The sequence below is a fragment of the Notechis scutatus genome, chromosome 6 (assembly GCF_049901735.1).
Source record: "Notechis scutatus isolate UNSWTSFEM ecotype Mainland chromosome 6, rNotScu1.2, whole genome shotgun sequence".
Taxonomy (NCBI): domain Eukaryota; kingdom Metazoa; phylum Chordata; class Lepidosauria; order Squamata; family Elapidae; genus Notechis; species Notechis scutatus.
The window spans coordinates 47644214-47663235 of NC_142014.1; the positions used below are offsets into that span (position 1 = coordinate 47644214).

The following is a 19022-nucleotide window of genomic DNA, read 5'->3' on the forward strand; positions in this document are numbered from 1 at the left end:
AGAGAGAGAGAGAGAGAGAGAGAGAGAGAAAGAAAGAAAGAAAGAAAGAAAGAAAGAAAGAAAGAAAGAAAGAAAGAAAGAAAGAAAGAAAGAAAGAAAGAAAGAAAGAAAGAAAGAAAGGATTTGATCAGTTCAGTTTTGCATACCTCTTATGATGTTTAAAGAGGCATAGTGGCTCATTGACTTAAAAGACACCGGAGTATAGAGAAAGTCTATACTTGAGCCCTACCCCACCACCTCCCATGTTGAAGTAAGTTCCATGCCTCATCTCCTTTTCACCTAGCAGTTTGAAATCATGTAAATGCAGGTAGACAAATGGGTACCACTTTGGTGGGATGGTAATAGTGGTCCATGTTTCACCGCATGCTCTGCGCTGTGGCATGCTATCATGCTGGCCACGTGACCATGGAAATATCTTCAGACAGTGCTGGTTCAACACAACCCCTTAAAGTCAGCTACAACTATCAGAGTAACATTCACAAGGATCCCTTTACCTTTTTTATGATGTTTTTTAAAAAAGATAGCCAAGGTTTCTTTAAAATTCTGCTTTACATGTAAGTAAAGTAAACTGATGTAAATGAGTTTTCTTCACAACTGGCCTTTTTTTTGCATACAAAGCAGGAGCTCCTGCTTTGTATGAAAAAAAAAAATCCTGGCCTGAAACTTAGTAATTAAAAAGAAGATGAAAAAATTCTTGTCAAAAACATAAATATCATAAAATAAATGGAATCCACTTCTGTAATTTCTGTTTTATTAGAAAAAACACATGTCATACTGACTTTGTTTGATGCCCAGTGAGAGCAGCAACTAAATTCATTCCCACCAAGTATTCTTTTTAAAAAATGATTGTTGTGAGCTAAACATAGAACTAATATCCTGTTTTTACCACTATTGCAAAACACGTGAGCCTAAATTTCAGTTCTCTCTTGGTGTTTTCTGAAATAGTTTATTTTGATTCGTCCACTCATACAATTCTTTCAAAATATCTCTCTGCATAGAATATATTTCCTAAATATTGGTTTTTGATAAATGAAGAAAATATTGTTCTTTGGCAAACTTTTTGAAGCTCTTGGAAATTTGTTAAAAATGCAGTCATGCTTTGCACGCTAATATCAGGGCTACTTAATAGGACAGAATATATATGAGGTAATGAAGTACAATGAAAATATCAGTGTTGTAATACAAGTTGTGCCCCCTTTTGTGTGTGCATCATTGCATCTCACACATATATGAAAAGGCAAATTTGCAGCACAATGCTGCATTACTGCTTTCATTATCCTAACTAAAGCATCAAATTCCTGAAAACACCATTATCTTTATTACTGAGTTGTTTGCAAGGACTTTGTGCATTTTGAATAGCAATCTGTTAAAAGAAAACTGACCAATCTTTTTAATATTGGATAAATCTGGGGTTAATGTATTGGGGGCTGTTGTGGTTTCCTGTTGCCTTCATAATCGTTTTAGTCTGTGCTGTCTGTTTGGTTCTTTGTTTTACTTGTTTTATTGTGTTTTGGATTGTATGACAATCATAATCCACTGGAACGGGGCAACAGTAACAAATTTAAATGGTAAATGATAAATAAATAAATGAACTTCTTACCAGCTTCCAGAAAATATTTTGTTGGAATTTCATGAGTCAATATTGTTTCTTTCCAAAAAGAAAAAAAAAAGTCAAAGCAGACAACTAAATACATCTACCAGTATGAAAAACAAAGGTTTTTTTTTATCTTAATATATCAATTTCACTTTGTCAGATTGTAGGCACTGGAGGACCTTACTAAATTTCCCATGACTGAGAATTCTGTAAGTTATAATAGCAAAACAAACAAACAAACAAAAAACCCATACAGTATGTGCTTTTTACCAGTGAAACTAGCATCTATGGGTAAGAACTTCTTTTACAACTGTTATTCAGCCATATCATCAATTAACCTACTTTTTTCATATTAACACAGCTAATTCTTTTCTGAGTTTTCATGATAGTGGCATCATTCCAATTTAATCCAAAGGATATATTTTCTTCCTTTGACTACAAAAGGCTCTTTGGGGGGGCGGGGATTGGTCTGTTTCCTGACAAGGACTTTTCTTACTTGGCTTTCAGTTCCCGTGCTCAATTTCCACATTTAATTTCTATGTAAAACTAGAGCCAATCAATACTTGCAGTTAGTGCCTCCACCCAATAAAATGCATACCAGTAGCCACTATTCTCTTGGAGCTACTGAATCTGTGTTTGTTCAGCATTTTAACTAATCTTCTTCACTTCTCCCTCATATACTTATAATAACTCCTGTTTGACAAACAGATAATTAGAATTGAAAGAGACCTTGTAGGTTATCTACTCCAACCCCCCACCCAAGCGGGAGACCCTACACTATTTCTGACAAATGGGAGTCCAATCTCTTCTTGAAAGTCTCAAGTAATGGCGCTCCCACAACTTCCGAGGGCAAGGTGTTCCATTGGTTGATTATTCTCACTGTCAGAAAGTTTCTCCTTATTTCCAGGTTAAATCTCTCCTTGTTCAGTTTCCATCCATTATTCCTTGTCTGTTTCCAGTTGTGGTGCCAGGCAATCATGTTGTTTTGGAATATTTTATTCCTTACTCAGTTCAGTCTCAGCAAGGTTGATAAAAGAAAATCAGGCAAGTGCATGAAATTACCGTAAGTTCTTTAATCTTCATGTAAGAGTGATGACAGCAAACTATTAGGTAGGTGGCTGCACTCCTTACAACATTAGTTGTATACATTATAGTCAACTCCTCTTATAGAATACCATCCCCTTACCTAGTCACTCAATTCCCATTATGCATTATTCCATAATGCTTGCCAGGGCTTCTCATTGCCTGAGAATAATTATCTAAGGAAAATTCTTAGAATTTACACCTTATCTCTTTTCCCTGGATAAAGGTATTCAAGATTTTTGGACAATGAAGTGTGAGAAGGCTTCAAATCTTAAAGTAAACCAAAAGCAGATATGGTGTTTGAGTTTAATAAAAGTATAAATGCCCAAATAAAATATTCTAATATCATATGCTCAAAATATTCTAAAAATTGAAGCCCCACTTTGTTGCACACCACCAATTCAATGTAAACAGTATATCTATGAAATCTTTCGAAAGTATGGTCACTTCATTTAAAGTATCTATTCAGAGCTGATTTATAAGACAAATAAAAAAGCAATGCTTTGCTTCACATTTGAGGCTTCTTCTATCAGTTCCAGTAGTTCAAAGAGAATGCATATGACCAGTCCAGCTAAGGAACTGCCAGAAGAAGATTAGATGGACATGAATCAGAGGGCTCTGCAAGTGGCCAGAAATGACAGGCAGCTATTTAATAGATATCAAAGATTGTATGATGTTCTCCATAAGTTTGATACTTACAAAAATATAGCTATGCTGATGATGTGAGTGCTATGAATGCCAGTGTGAATCTAAAAATAATAAAGACAGCTTGAAAATGTTATGATTTTATTTAAAGGTGCAGCGTAAAAGCATGGGAAATGGATGACCAATTTCAGTTTAATTTATCATGGAACGACTTAGTTTAATTCATCATGAAGTGGTCTATATTTCCACATGTTCATTGAATCTAAAGATGAATTTGTGGCTGTTGGCTTTTGAGAGCATATTATGTATGCTCAGATGAAATAATCAAAACATTATTTTATACTATCTTATCTGGAAAATATTAAATTAACTCTTGCTTATTCACTTGTCACATGGATAAACAATACTGATAGACATCAGACCTTTTTATTAACTCCATCTACAGTATAATACAATTCTTCCTCTTTTTTCCTCAGTCTTGCCTATCAGATTAGAGGTGTTGTAAAGATAATAGGTACTTCATTATTTTACTTTCATTTCATTTCTAGTTTATCTCCTGACATTATGTAATATTTACTGTTTCAAATATACCTCAGGAAGTTTTAAAAAACAGAGTGAATTCCATTCAATTTTAATTGCTGTTTGGCCTTCACAACATGTTTTTACTTATGCAGCTTCTTAAACAATATTTCTGTGCTATGCACAGTCTTATGGAAGGGGTGTCTTGCAGTGGTTTTTCCTCCATATTTAGACTGGCTATAAATCATGTAGTCTAACTTCTAGAATATGAATAACCTTCCACAGCAGGATATCTTGCAAATGGGTTTATTTTTCTGTTCCCAGAATTCCCAACCAGCATGACCTTTGGTGGAAAGTAATTAATTTCTCTCTAAAGTTTCTATTAAATACGTGTATTTGCATAGCATAACAATGCTAGAGGACAATGAGCATAGATTAATTCATAACTTTTCACCAATAATTCTGCACCAACTTTACCTAAATTTAAACTAAAAGAAAAAGTTGTGCTAACTATTCCTATTTATTCAGGTTTTATCCCAGGATACTTGCTCACAACAAATAGTTCTGATTCAGTGATTAAGCCTGACGCAACAGTTATCTAGTAATAGTTCCAGTAAGATCTTTTTAGCTTGATCCTGCTGGAGTGTGCAAAACTTCAGCATCCAAGTGATGTGCACATCTTTAACGTACAATCTTTAAATCTTTAAATATTCATCCTGCCATATATATTCCTGATAATGCCATCAGAAATATACACAGCAGAATAAATATTTAAAGATTGGATACCAGAAATGTGCACATCACTTCTGAAATAGATGGAATTTACAGGCTGCTATGAAGGCCAATCTTTGGCATCCAGTTTACACCATCCTTATAATCAAGCTATTCTGCGGCCACTGTCTGAAAAGCAAAACATTTATTACAGAGAAGAAGGGCTTGTGGTTCTATTAGCAGATATAACAGTGCAAATAACACCAAGTCGTATTCCATTAGAGTAGAAAAGGGTGTTTTTTTAAAAAAAAAATCATTTGTTACAGAAAGATTGTTTATTGCATTCTTGTAAGTGAAACAAATCAGTTGAAATTTCAGTGAAGCATGTTGTTTATTTTACCTCTCTGGTAGCAATATTCCTGAGACGTGGTTAAAGTTCTTTCTCCAACTGATGGAGATGAGGAAAAGGTGTCTAGAACTCTATCCCTACTTTAACTGCCTCAAAGCATTTCCATCTCATTCAGTTTTTATTCTATTTTCATTCCTCAATATTTCACAAACCAATTTGAAACTGATTTTAGCCCACTTTTCCGAGCTTTGAAATAGGCTGGAAATACCATGAATTGATCAGCACTCCCAACAGCTGACTTACAGACCACATTCAGACACACGTACACACACACACATGTGCACAAAACGTTGCCAGACTATTCAAAAGAAGAAAATAAATTGTTAATATAGTCTTTTTCTACTCAAGTTTTTCATTATGTTCAGCTACAAAGACACCATTCATTTGATTTTAAGTGAAAATGTTTTGCTTTTTGCCATCTTAGATAAGATAGTGTCATTCTATATACTGTAGGACTTACAGATATAAGAACTGTAAGTTCTAGTATAGAGTTTCTCGGGAAGGGAGGAGGAGATAAATAGTTGTGAAGTAAATATACTAAGTGAGAGGTGAGGTGGTACAATTTGGTGTACAATAATTACACAAGCAAAAAAAAAAATGAAGCCATGGCTTAGGCTTGGTTTGACAAGAATAGCAAAGCTGACCAGGATTAATATAAGGCAGATAGCTGAATATTGTCTAGCCCCTCTGAACTATAGAAAACAATCAAACTAGAACATAATAAAACAAGAAAAACAGACTATCACAGGCATGAATAAACTACCAAATCCAATTTCAAACAATTGGGGATGGATGCAGAAAAAAAATTCCCCGAGCCCTCAAAATAACTGTCATAGGGATGGGTTGGTCCAGAGGAAAATCAGGAGGAAAACCATGTCTCTCTCTCTCACACACACACACACACAAAAAAAAAAATACATATATTTACACGTATGTGTGTGTGTGTGTGTGTGTGTGCATATAGTGTATGTATGTATGTATGTATGTATGTATGTATGTATTCTACGATTCATTTTTCATATAGGCTTAGATAGCAAGAGAGAGCTAATCACTGCTACAAGAAACTATTTCCACAAATCCTATCTTTCTTCAAATAAATCCACTTTATTCTTTCTACAAATAAATCCACACTATTCAAGCATAAAGCAATACTAAACAATGATAGCATCAACAAAAACCCGTTCCCAACATATGAAATAACATTATCATCATTCTAGCCATTGTCGATCCACTGCAGGATGGAGTCCTCTGCTGAATGTTTCCAACCAACATGGTCTTCAGCATTCCTTAGCCAGCTGGGCCAGCAATACTGATTGCTGGCCCAGCTGGCCCACATACGTGATGTTGTAGATCCATCTTGTTTTAGGTCTCTTTCTGGAATCCATTCTATGACTTCCTTCATTCATCTGCCATCAGTTCTTCTTGCTATGTGACCAGCCCATTTCATTTTCTATGAAATAATATATTTAACGTTGATTAAAGGCTATTTTAGCATATACCAAAATAAAAATTTTCCATCTGTTATTTCCCTACTAAATTCACTTTAGAATTATCTGTCACGTATATATCTTTATTCATATCCTTTGAAAAATATTACAAGCTCACAACGTAGTTTAGTACAAAGAACCAAAAATAATCATATATAAACATATTCTTAAAAAGAAAATCAAATTAGACTCACTTATAAATACAGTTTTGGATGAATGTCTTACTATTCATTAAAATAATTTCCATCTCCCTGCAGTATTTAGAAATTGTTCAGAATCTAAAACATTCCTGCATAATAAAAACAGTCTTCTGAATTCAAATAGAAAGCTAATGAATTCAGTTATTTTTTCAATCATATTTTATATTGTTATATAAAAGCTCTACTACACTATTGTTTCATTTCAGTTTTTTTAGATTATTCTATAGTTTTTCTTGTTTTTCTTTCTACATTAAAATTGTTATTGTATATGCAGTGGAGATAATGTAAATAGAATAAGACTGAAATGTGAGAGTATTGCATGTTGTCACTAGGAAACATCCTGAAGAACGAACAGGTTATTGATATTCTTCCTCCTAAAGCAAGAGACAGTCCAGGGAGATTCATGAGAAGTGAGTAATGACAACAGAGAGGAGAAAATAAATTGATAGAATCAGAAATGGCTGCAGACCTGTAAATAACTTTTCACACTTTCACAGTTACATTTAGAATTGAATAGTTTGCTTTTGTAAATTGATAGAGAAATCCAGGTTTATTTAATTCTCTCTCTAGTAATTCTTTCATAGATTGCTAATCTATTCTACCTGCCAATTCTAATTTATTACTTTTTATTTCACTATTTGTTCTTTTTTTTTTTTTAAGAAAAAGCTATTGGAGGTTAAGGTATGTCAATTTCCAATAAAGCAACACTTCTCCTACATGTATGCTCATCAAAGATGTGAATATTGATAATGTATCCTTCCAAGGGAAAAATATAGTTATGGAGTTTTCTGAAACATTCCTCTTGAGGAGTTAACCTCCATATAGATTTCAAATTTCTTGTATGTTTTTTCTAATGTTATCTTGTATTTAATGATGGAAAATAGCATCCAAAGTCAATGTTAAAGGATTTTGGCATTATGTATGGCATATCGCTGTTTTGAAATATCTGCACAAATTTTGAGTTTGTTCTTATATGAATTCCAGGTCAAACATTTAAGATATAGAACATAAAACATCAGAGTTGGAAGGTACCTTGGACCTTCCAGTCCAACCCCCTGCCCAAGCAGGAGACCCTATACCATTTCAGACAAATGGCTGTCCAGTCCCTTCTTAAAAGCCTCTAGTGATGGAGCACCCCAAACTTTTGAAGGCAAGCTGTTCCACTGGTTGATTGTTCTCACTATCAAGAAGTTTCTCCTTAGTTTTAGTTGCTTCTCTCCTTGGTTAATTTGCATCCGTTGATCCTTGTCTTGCCTTCTGGTGCTTTGGAAAATAAGTTGACCCAATTCTTCTTTGTGGCAGCCTCTCAAATATTGGAGACACTGCTATCGTGTAACCTCCAGTCCTTCATTTTATATACTAGACTTTCGCTGCAATTGTTCTTCAATTGTAGAGCTTTTGGCTTTTTACTTTCAACCATTTTCAAATAGATCAGCTGACTATTTCCTTTATGAGCATGCCATTTACATTCTCTGTTGCTCAATGATTAATATTTTCCTGATTGTTTCGGTTTCCTTTATTTCTTTAAATGTGAAACTGAAATATAAGTCTTTATTCATACCTCCATCAACAAAGAAAGAAGAAAACTATTTGGGATGTTTGACCTCTTCCTCATAATATTTTACCTTCATGTAAATTAAATGAATTCTTGCATTAGGCTAATGTCAAATATCGCTTGTTAATAGTATTGTGCCTGGTTAATTTGAGTTAATGTAGTACCTTTTATATTTATATGATATTATTATATCATAACAGTGCCTGAGAAAGTGGGAAGAAGTTCGTCTAGGTTTCAGATGAGGACCCCAAGTTTTCCCAGGTAGATGCTCAAATCAGAATCTGAATATTCTGCAAAATATTCTATAAAAAAAACAAACCCACCCCGATTATTGAATCTGGTTTTATTTGGCAATCCAAGGGTTAAATTTATGAGTCATTGACCAAAATATTATTTGAGCCTTTAATCATACCCAATTACTTGCAGTGCCAGATGGAATGTGTGCTGCACAGATGCTAAATGTAGGTAATAATGATTTTAAGATGGCAAGAATCTGGTTATTTCAGCAGAGCAATTTAGCAGAGACTATCTTGTTATAGCATAGCTACTATATGCAGGATGTACAGTATTACACACACACACACACACACACACACACACACACACACACACACACACACACACTGTAGCTCTAGAGAACCAATGAAAAAGCAAGTGAAATGTTTTTTTTGCTTCAAGAACTTAAAAATAAATGCTGTCCACAGAAACAAAATTAACAAAATAGTGAAGCAAAGTGTTCATCTGCTGCCACATTCTCATCACATGTCAAGACAATAATCATGAGTCTCTACTGGTTATATACCTTATGGGAGAATCCTCTTTGGGTGTTTCATAAATTGAGTGGTCTCTGACAGTTACATTTTAAATCTTTGCATGGAACCAATATTATATTCTCCATCATACTGCATCAATCATTGTACTTTAACTGAGATAATATATGAATTCAGAGGTTTTTTTAATATGCTTAAAATAATCAGAATCAGTAAGTCATGCCAGTAAGATGGTCAGTGCACTTTTTAGAAGATCAGGTTATTATGTGTGGTCTTTATAAAACCATCAATTTAGAAGGATATAAGTTTAATTATTTTACCACGTTTCTTATTACTGAGGTTGCATTTCACATGTGTTATGTTTTATCATTCAGATTTAAAGGTTAATTTTATTCTTAATCTAAATCCATAGTCCTTCAAACCAATCAGATATCACAATAATCTCAGAAACAAAAGATGGTTATTTAAAAGTGTATTCTGAATGAAGAATCGAAAATCCTATGAGGCATCAAATGGAAGACATTAACATTCACCCCTGTGCTTATTTCAGTTCCTACTGCATGAAAAAGAAGAGAGAAGATTTGTTTCCTTGTATTATCTTTGAGACCATGTGTCAGTCTCATTTTGAAAGTAGAAATTGCTCTTTTCATTTCAGATCTGTGTAGGTTTTCAGAAGGACAAAGGACTCAAAAACAATGATAAATGATACATTTTCTCACTGTGAGGAGGGGCAGGGAAAAAGGAAATGCTTCACACTGAGGAAATGGGAAATGCTTCACCCTTACCTGCAGGAAAGATGGATTGGGAAGTAAGATTCCCTGACTTATACTCAATTATGCCTCTAATTCCTACAACTCAGTTCTCTCTTTCGTGTGTGTGTGTGTGTGTGTGTGTGTGTGTGTGTCTGTCTGTCTGTCTGTCTGTCTGTCTGTGTGATTAATGAAAAATGGAATTTTTTGATGCTTTCCATTTCTCCCCACAATAGAATAAATTACCCAGGCTCACTATGAAGATCTGAAAAGGAAAAGCTTTAAACTTTAAACTCCTACAAACATTCCAGTATCATTACAGGAAGCTCCATTTAAAGGGCAATGGAGCACTTCTACATTTCTGATTTGCTTCATTACTTAAAACTAAATAGCAATTATTAGTTATAACATTGCCATTTTGAGACTAAAAATTTTCAACTACTAGAATTTAGTGCCCCTTCAAATATTTTTTTCCTTGACATTCTGCTCTGTTTGTTAAATATTGATCAACTGAGATATATTGCACTCACTGTTTTCTACAGGTTCAAGCAAAAGAGGAAAGCTGACAAAGAGCACAGTGTGTAGACAGTCCTACTGTGCTGCCCTTTATTTTCAAATGAGAGTTTCCTTAGAGGTCACAATATCCCTGAAGCTTTATTTTGGTCAATTTCCCTCAGGTGAATTACTTAAAAATCAGCTGAAGAGCTCTACTAAAAGATACCATAGTTATTAAAAAGTTTGGCCAAAAGACCAGCCTCAGTTCTAAATATACCCATCTTTTGATAAAATGTCATTACTGCTAATAGCTGTAATTTTAACATATGTGAACTTGGCTATAAATTAAATGGCCAATGCTGAACTTGAATTAAAAAAACTAGTGCTATTTGATATACAGTCTCTTTTGGTCTGCTATGCCTTTGGATTATATTTATTTTTTGCTTTGGTTAACTTTACTAACAACAGAGCTTCAAAGCCAAAGAAAAGAATTTGGAATCATATTAATTCTACAAAGTACTGTACTTTGGGCACTTCTGAATCATCTTTTTCCTTGCCCAGAAAAATGTGAGAAGAAATATTAAGTTCCAGAATGATCTAGTCTTTCCAGCTATCATGATAGTTCTGAATTTATTTTACTGTAATTCTTAGCTGCATAATGGTGATCCAGGAAATCTAGTTTGACTCATTAGTTTATCCTTCAGACTAGAGGACAGGTCTTGTGCATTTTGTGCCTCAAAATACACAACCCAACCAGTTCCTGACATCAAGAAAACTTGGTATAAAAATATGGAAAATGTCCTTGAAAAAAAATAAATGTCTTTTACAAAGGAACAAAATTCAAAGTAGTCTTTTTGTCACATTTACCATCCAATGGCAGCTACATGATCAGATTTTTTCCCCTAAGCTTTAAAATCTTGTGGATTATGGAGATTTGAACATATAGAGATCCATTGATTTGCACTATTGATGATTATCTGATACTTTACAAGGCAATTTATAGCAAGATGTGGCATAAAGGGACAGCAAGTCAGAATAACAGAGTTGGAAGGGTCTTCAAACCTCTGCTCAGGCAGGAAATCTGATACCATTTCAGACAAACATTTGAATTTGAATGTACATCAAATGTCATAATCATTTGAATTTGATTTACAAGATAACAGATGTCTGAACCAGCTTCAGTATTACCATGGTTATTTCTATGACTGTCCCCAACCCCCCCGCTTGCTTCATCTTTCCCTTCAGTATTATGTACTTCCAGTTTTTCTTCCATTCTTTTTCTAAAAAAGAAATCTGTTTTGTGCTAGAGGTATATTATTTTTAGTAAACAAAACTACTGAACTCTATCTTAAATCTCATTTCTTTTAACTCTCTTTTGCACTGATAAGTGCCCCTTGGTCACTTTGTGGAGCTTTAAATTTCCAGGCATAGATATTCATTTCTTTTCTTCACTCTGTTCAGAACCCCTGTTGCCATTTTTCTGCAAGATTTCATTGTTTTGCTGTTAAAAGGTTTCCCTTGCAGTGACTGCTCTGCCTGGGAGTTTTGTTTGAAACTGACCCTGAGCTTTAGTCACAACAGAGCAACAGCAAGCATTTTAAGGTCTGCAGGCTGGGGAATATGAGGATAACAACCTGAAACTAGAAAAGAATCATAAGGAGATGCACATTTCAAGACACATTTCCCTGACAATGTTTCCCAGACTGGTGATTTGCTATTTCTTGTTTGGCTGAAATGACCTTTTCCTTCTGTGACCTATGTGATAGCTGTGTCCATCATTATGTCAGTTATGATGCACATATCTGCCCACTGAAAAAGAAGATAGGCCAAAGAAATATGTCTTGTGCCCAATAGATTTCTTTGACAGTAGTATGCAGAAGACTTTATTTCCGCTGTGCCCAGACCACTCCAAACCATCTGCCACTGTTATTCAATTGAGCTATATTTCTCAGTCTATCACAAGAATGGTGGCATCTCTAAATGTGACAACAGTAATACATGATTATCCTTTTAAATTACAGATTATTTAACCTAAGCAGAATCTAATATAGCTTCTGCTGTATTCAGAAAGGATTGAAGTCCTATCTTTAAAATGGACGCATTAACCAAATAAATTATGGGACTATTGCATGATGTGTCATAATAGTATTAAATACGAGAGTCTACTAGAGTGGAAGGTTTAAGTATAAGATGCTGAAGGCAGAGTTGCAATGAAATCCCCATCCCATTGTGTGTGTTTGTGTGTGTGTGTGTGTGTGTGTGTGTAATGGGAACAAAAGGGGTGGGGCTTTAATTACACTGCAGCTACAATACTTATTATCCACAGATTCTACCCACTAAAATGAAAGCACTTAAAATGAACATATAACTTAGGAAGTTATGCACAGAAATTAAGTGCAAAGTTATTAATTGGTACCACCCTTAGAAGCATCTTTTTATTGATTTTCCATTAAATACATTTCTTACTGTTTAATAAACAATCATGTTGTTTGGATATTTAATATGCTTAGCAATACAAATTTACATTTTAATCTCCACCCCTTTTTTCCGACCATTGGTAAAATAGATTCCATGTTAGAGGTATTATTGATCACTTTGTATTAAGTATTCTTCACATTGCTTAACAGAAGTAATGATGGAAAATTTGAAACAAAGGTGCAAGATTTGCATATTGGTTCAGGTTTCAGCTAATCTATAAAACCTTATAGAACTTATTCAATTAGTTTGGCAGAAGCTATTTGCATTCATTTGGGAATTAGGTAAAAGACAGCTTAAATAGTCTGTGTGCAAGAAGGATTCAAAAGTGTGTTTTTCAGGACCCAGCAGAAGGACCAGAATGAGGGATAGGAGTGATATATTCAATGGTATACCTAAAGATGGACAATACAATATACCTAGAAAACTGCACACAACTGATAAGAACAGACCAATCACAAGTCATACCTTGAAATTCAAAAGTGATAGCATACCTTGAGAGTCTTGGTGAGTCAATCTGAGTAAGAGAATACATTAAAATCTGGAAAAGGATATAAAAGATCCAATGTAAGACAATTAGGCCTTTAGAGGAACCTCTGCTGCTAAATTTGGGCTCTATTCCTCTCACTGCTTCTTTGATGTCCAAGTCTTGTGTACACTGGTATCATGTTTTCTCAGAATCAGAAGACCAACATGGAGAAGCCTCTTCTGAATAAACGCCACAAACAGCAATTGGGAACAATCAAATACCCAAGGGTAACTCTGCCACTCATCATCAGAAACAGATGCAGAACAAGTCAGATAATAAAGACCTCAATGCTGAGCAACTGCCTAGTCTAAGAATGTGCATGAATTTTAGAGAGCCAAAGAGAAATGGTCTGCAAAAGAGGAAATACTCCAGTTTTGCTCCATACCTTTGTATTTCTGAATCCTGTGTGCTGCTGATCACCTTTTGCGATCGTTAGATTGTTGGACTGCTTCTGAACTATATGCTGTGATCTGGCTTTATATTCATAAAGGCAAGACTTATTTTGCTGGTACACATGTACTTTTGCACCTACCAGTACTCTGTCTGTTGAAGCTTAAAAACACTTGCTAACTTTAAAATAAACTGTTGATAACCAACTCAACCTAAGTGTTCAGGTTCAAATAGAGAAACCAGATAACCATACCCATTCTGCTAGATTTCCCTGGGAACCTTGACCAGTAAGTAAGAAGAATTTCCATTCAGTGTAGTTAACATGCTAATGTCCCTCATTTCTTATGTGTTTGTTCATGTAAGTAAAAGAGGAAAGGTCTTAGTATCAATATTCTTAAAATTTTAAGAATAGTGTTACTAATGTCTGTTTATTGGAGAGAAAGCCATTATTAGAGGGGAAGTTGCAAGAAAATATAGAAATACAGTAAATCTGATATGATAAGAGTGCTTATTACTAGCCTATTCTGTTACTTATATTTCATAGCTAGGTTTGGTAGCAAATAGTTCTGCATTGATTTAATTCCTCATCTAGCAGTTAGCTGACGACTTTCAGTTATGCCTGAATTTGATTATCTTATATTTTTTTATTTTAGAACATGTGTATTCCATTATTATGGACTGCTCCAATTCTGAGGCTGAAGGTTGCAGAGTTTCTGCTATTTCTCTTCTTCAGCCTCGGAATTGGAGCAGTCCATAATAATGGAATACACATGTTGTAAAATAAAAATATGAGATAATCAAGTTCAGGCATATCTGAAAGTCCTCAGCTAACTGCTAGATGAGGAATTAAATCAATGCAGAACTAAGATTTGCAATTTGCAAGGCAACTATTCAGGGAACTGACTGCAATTCGGTCAGCCACCTCTGAATCTGATTTAATACAGATGGCTTCTGATTAGATTGCAAGGCATCAGAGCCTCACCTTGGAATAAATTGAATCAATAGTAAAGAGGTCCAGGCAGTAGAGATCAGAATGGCAAAGTCTAGTCATAAAAGACAGTGCTCCAGATGTCATCCCCTTGTTGAAAATAATTTGACACCATCAGTTCTACATACTTTCAGCCTCTCTTTCTTGATTCCTTTCTTTACAAATGGATCCTCAGTTTATGAGCCTTGGCCTGGATATTGTGAAAACTATAGATTTCTTGCCTATATAAAGTACTGGCTATGATTTACAAGCCAGATTTTTTTAATCTACAGATTTGTTCAGAGTTACTTGTTGCCATGGGTGACTCCAGAAATTAAATAAATAAATGTGAATAACAACCAGCCATCAATAGTTTCAACCCTAAAGAGATTTTGACAGGCTGAATGGGCAGGGTACATTTGTGTGCAATAGAGGATTTAATAAAATTGCCAATAGCATCAAATGATTAAGTGTTGTTATGTACTTCTGCATGTCTTAATTTCTAGTTTCCCAACTTCTGGGATCTTGGAGACCAGCCATTTATTTCCCACCAAACTGGAGTGTTTAGGGTAATTGCTTGAAAAATGCTCCCCTTGCTGACAGGTCCCATAAGTGTTTTTGGTTTAAAGGGACAGTTAACAAGATATTCATGTGTAAGTTTATTATTTATTTATTTATTTATTTATTTATTTATTTGATTTGATTTGATTTGATTTGATTTGCCAATTGTTTACAAGATAATAAGTATAAGTGGTATACATAGTTGTGAATACATGAAATGGGTACATATAAGAAAAATAAAAGAAGAATAAGAGAAACAATAGGACAGGGACGGTAGGCATGTTGGTGCGCTTATGCACGCCCCCTACAGACCTCTTAGGAAAGGGGTGAGGTCAATAGTAGACAGTCTAAGGTTAAAGTTTTTGGGGTTTGGGGAAGAAAGTTGGCTAGGCTGTCCACAATATAAACATAGGTCTGATATACTGTATATGTTAATACAACTTTTCTTAGACACTTAATAGAAAAACACATGGAGTGAAGAGGATAGTAGGCAGTGGTGAAATTCTACCGGTTCGGCCCGGTTCTGGCCACCCAGGCTCCCATACTGACCTTTATTCCCTGCTTTTTGGAGCACAGCAGATTGCCATGCGTCAGCTGCTGAAGTGACAGGGAGAATGCAGGATTGCAGGAGGTGAGTTGGAAAGCCTCTGTGCCTGCGCAAAGTGCACATTTGGTGCGTATGTGCACCAAGTGTGTACACACGCACAAAGTGCTCCCACCAAGCCATGCCCAACTATTTTGAAACCCATCACTGATAGGAGGGAAAGAAAAAGACTAGACCAGTGGCAGCGAACCTTTACAGCACCAAGTGCCAAAATGGGGACACGCATGCACACACACACACAAGCAGAAAACCAGAAGAGCAGTTCCCTTATGCGCACGCACATGTGCACTGGAAACTGGAAGCTTAGCTTCCCAGCGCGCACATGCACATCGCCCACCTGGTCTTCCGGTTTCTAACGCGCATGCGTGCATGAAGACCAGCTGGCCGGCACACACATGTGCGCCAGGGAGCTGCTCCACCAGTTTCTGGCAGTCTTGCATGAGTGAAGACCAGCTGGCTGGCATGCATGTGTGCGCCAGAACCAAAAAAAAAACAGCCAATGGCTGGCATACCCAGAGAGATGGCTCTGCATGCCACTTTTGGCATGCATGGCATAGGTTCGCCATCACAGGACTAAACTGTTATTCTCCTTACTCAAAGTCTGTCACTATTCCTCTGGTCTTCCGTTGGCTCCCCAGTAGACCTAGTTTAATGCTGTCATAGTACTTGAATTGGTCTGGTAATATCAAAATTACATAGCCACAAAGTGAAGAGGAAACAAAAAATGAAGCAAACAGGTCTTTCTAAATTCTTTCTTTTTTCTTCCATTCAGTTGTGTCCATTATCAGAGACAAATCCCAGCTGTTTTCTTGGCGAGGTTTTTTTTAAAGAGTTTGCTATTGCCACTTTCTTAGGGCTAAGAGAAAGTGACTAGCCCAAGGTCACCCAATTGGCTTTGCCCCTAAGGCAGGACTAGAACTCATAATCTCCTGGTTTCTACCCTGATGCTTTAACTACTATACCAAACTGGCTATCAAATACTGATTAGTTAGTGTTATTGAGAGCAGTTTAAGCACACAAATTCTAACATCTTTTATTTCAAATATGCTATGTGGATGTAATCATTCAAAATAGTTTGTCCCATACTTTTAGTTCAGGGGAAATGCAATCAATTCCTTCTGAAAATGCACTAAGCAATGAATAAACAAATGTTATCAACCTCTTTGTCAGTATGAGAATTCCCTACCACCTTCTTTCATTTTAGCCCTCATTTCAAGCTAACAAATGCCTATATTTCTTCTTGCCATACTTGTCATCACAACTAGCCTCTTGCTAACCATGCCAGCTGGAACCTAACCATCTCTTCATCACATGAACCTTAGGATTTTTTTTTTTCTGACTTACCACATATGAAGAGCCTGGTAACAATAGTGCTAGAGCCAGAAATACTGATTGAGGAGGTGGCACAGTTGTTAAAAAATCACCCAAATACAAAGCACCAGAAATAGATGAGCTACCAACAGAAATAATTCAAACAGCAGGGGAAAACAGTGGAGCACCCACAATTTCTGGAGGCAAAGTCATTCCACTGTGGAAAAAGAAAGAGAGGAAACAAGAATGCACACAATATCAAGCACCAGATTATTAAGCCCTTTACAGAAATTGTACACCAAGATAATAGAAATGAGATTAAGACCAGTTATAGAACCATAACTAGCAGAAGAGCGAATGGATTTTAGAAGAAATAGAAGCTGCATAGAGGCAATTTTTGCACCTCAGTATTTTATACAAAGCATACATATCCCCACCCTATGTTACCAGAGCCAAAGATGAACATTTACAATAAAACATAAATGAAAATTAGTCACCATAGAAATTAAATGTTTGAGGGAAGCTGCTGGAGTGACCAGAAGTGATAAAATCAGGAAAGAGACCATAAGAGAAATAATTGTCATGGAACCAATCTTAAACTACAGACAAAAACAAATAAAGGTGTTTGCTCACCTGAAGAGGATGTTTAGGAATTCCATATCATACAAGGCATATATAAAAAGAGAAGGTTGAAGAACATGAGGCAGACCTAGAAGAAGATGGAGAGATAAGATATACTACAACAATATAAGTTAACAATACTTGAGGCTGCCAGAAGAGCAAGAATTAGAACTTGAGAGGAGGGGAAGGGAGGGGAGAGGAGGGAGACAAGAGGAGAGGAGAAAGCCTGGTGATATTTGTCTTTTTTTCTAAGATGGCCCATTTCATTACAAATGAATAGGTAGCTGTTCATTCGGGTTTTCAGAACATGGCTTGTGCAGGCAGCTGCTTTCTAACAAAGGCATGAGATTCAAAGCATATTTCCTAGTAAGTTTTATTTCAGTGATTGAATGTTAAGATCAGCCTGCCCTCTGTCCATTCTCTCTATTCAGGTGGAGAAAACCGAAAGCAATATTTTATTGCTCCTTAATAGTAAAGTACTATCAAGACAATTGGCTTGATCTTCTACCTATGGCTGAGTTTAGTTATAACAAGTTTATGCCTTTATTCAATGTCACCTTTCAAGTTATCACATATACACATTTGCTGCCATTCTCAGTTTCAAGGGCTTTCTGTTTTTTCCAGAAACCTCAGAAGTTTCAACACCTCGGTGATCAACTGGATTATGCCAAGGACTCACATATGCAATCTCCTAACTATAATTGCTATTGGAAACCATAGCTTATTTTTTCTACTGCATTCTACTACATTTTTTCTTTCTACATGGCCTGTTAAGAGAATTTGTGTAATTTTTGAATATTAATTTCTATACTTGCAGAAATAAATCCTGTAACATTTCATCTATAGCTTCCATACAGAAAATACATTCATATTTCTTCCATTCACTTCTGGAATGGAAGAAAACATCCTTCTTGCACATTCTATCCTAACACCACCTCCTATCTTGGTCAGGAGGAAAAAAAATGGAGGTGGAATCTATTTTTCACTCTCAGAATAAGAACAGTGTAGACTGGAGAAATAGAAATTCCCCTCCACTGGGGGATGAGAAAAATGTGAGAGAATTTGATATTTCAAGCTGATGGAGAAATGGAAATGGAATAATATTTTCTGGTCCAGAGGGAGGGGCAAGGAACTATCTTTAATTTACAAAAACATTTGTCCCACTTTCTGACCCTTCTGATTCCAATATTTTACATAAGGCGTGTTTACAGTTTGCTACTAACAGATATCTAATACTCAGCATTAGATTAAAATATTCATTATATTTAATGAGTTTTAAAAAACAATATTTAACATACTGCTTTTCCACTGAAACGTCTCTCTTTGGATTTTAACAACAGGAAAATA

General features: G+C 35.5%; 1 long non-coding RNA gene across 1 annotated transcript; it reads right to left on the reverse strand.

Moving 5' to 3' along the window:
• Positions 1 to 6131: 6131 nt before the first annotated feature.
• On the reverse strand, positions 6132 to 17764 carry LOC148130205 (uncharacterized). The gene is made up of 3 exons (XR_015750222.1): positions 17688 to 17764; positions 13187 to 13233; positions 6132 to 6411 (listed from the first exon to the last, which is right to left on the reverse strand). It is a non-coding gene; the product is annotated as an uncharacterized LOC148130205 (long non-coding RNA).
• Positions 17765 to 19022: the final 1258 nt, after the last annotated feature.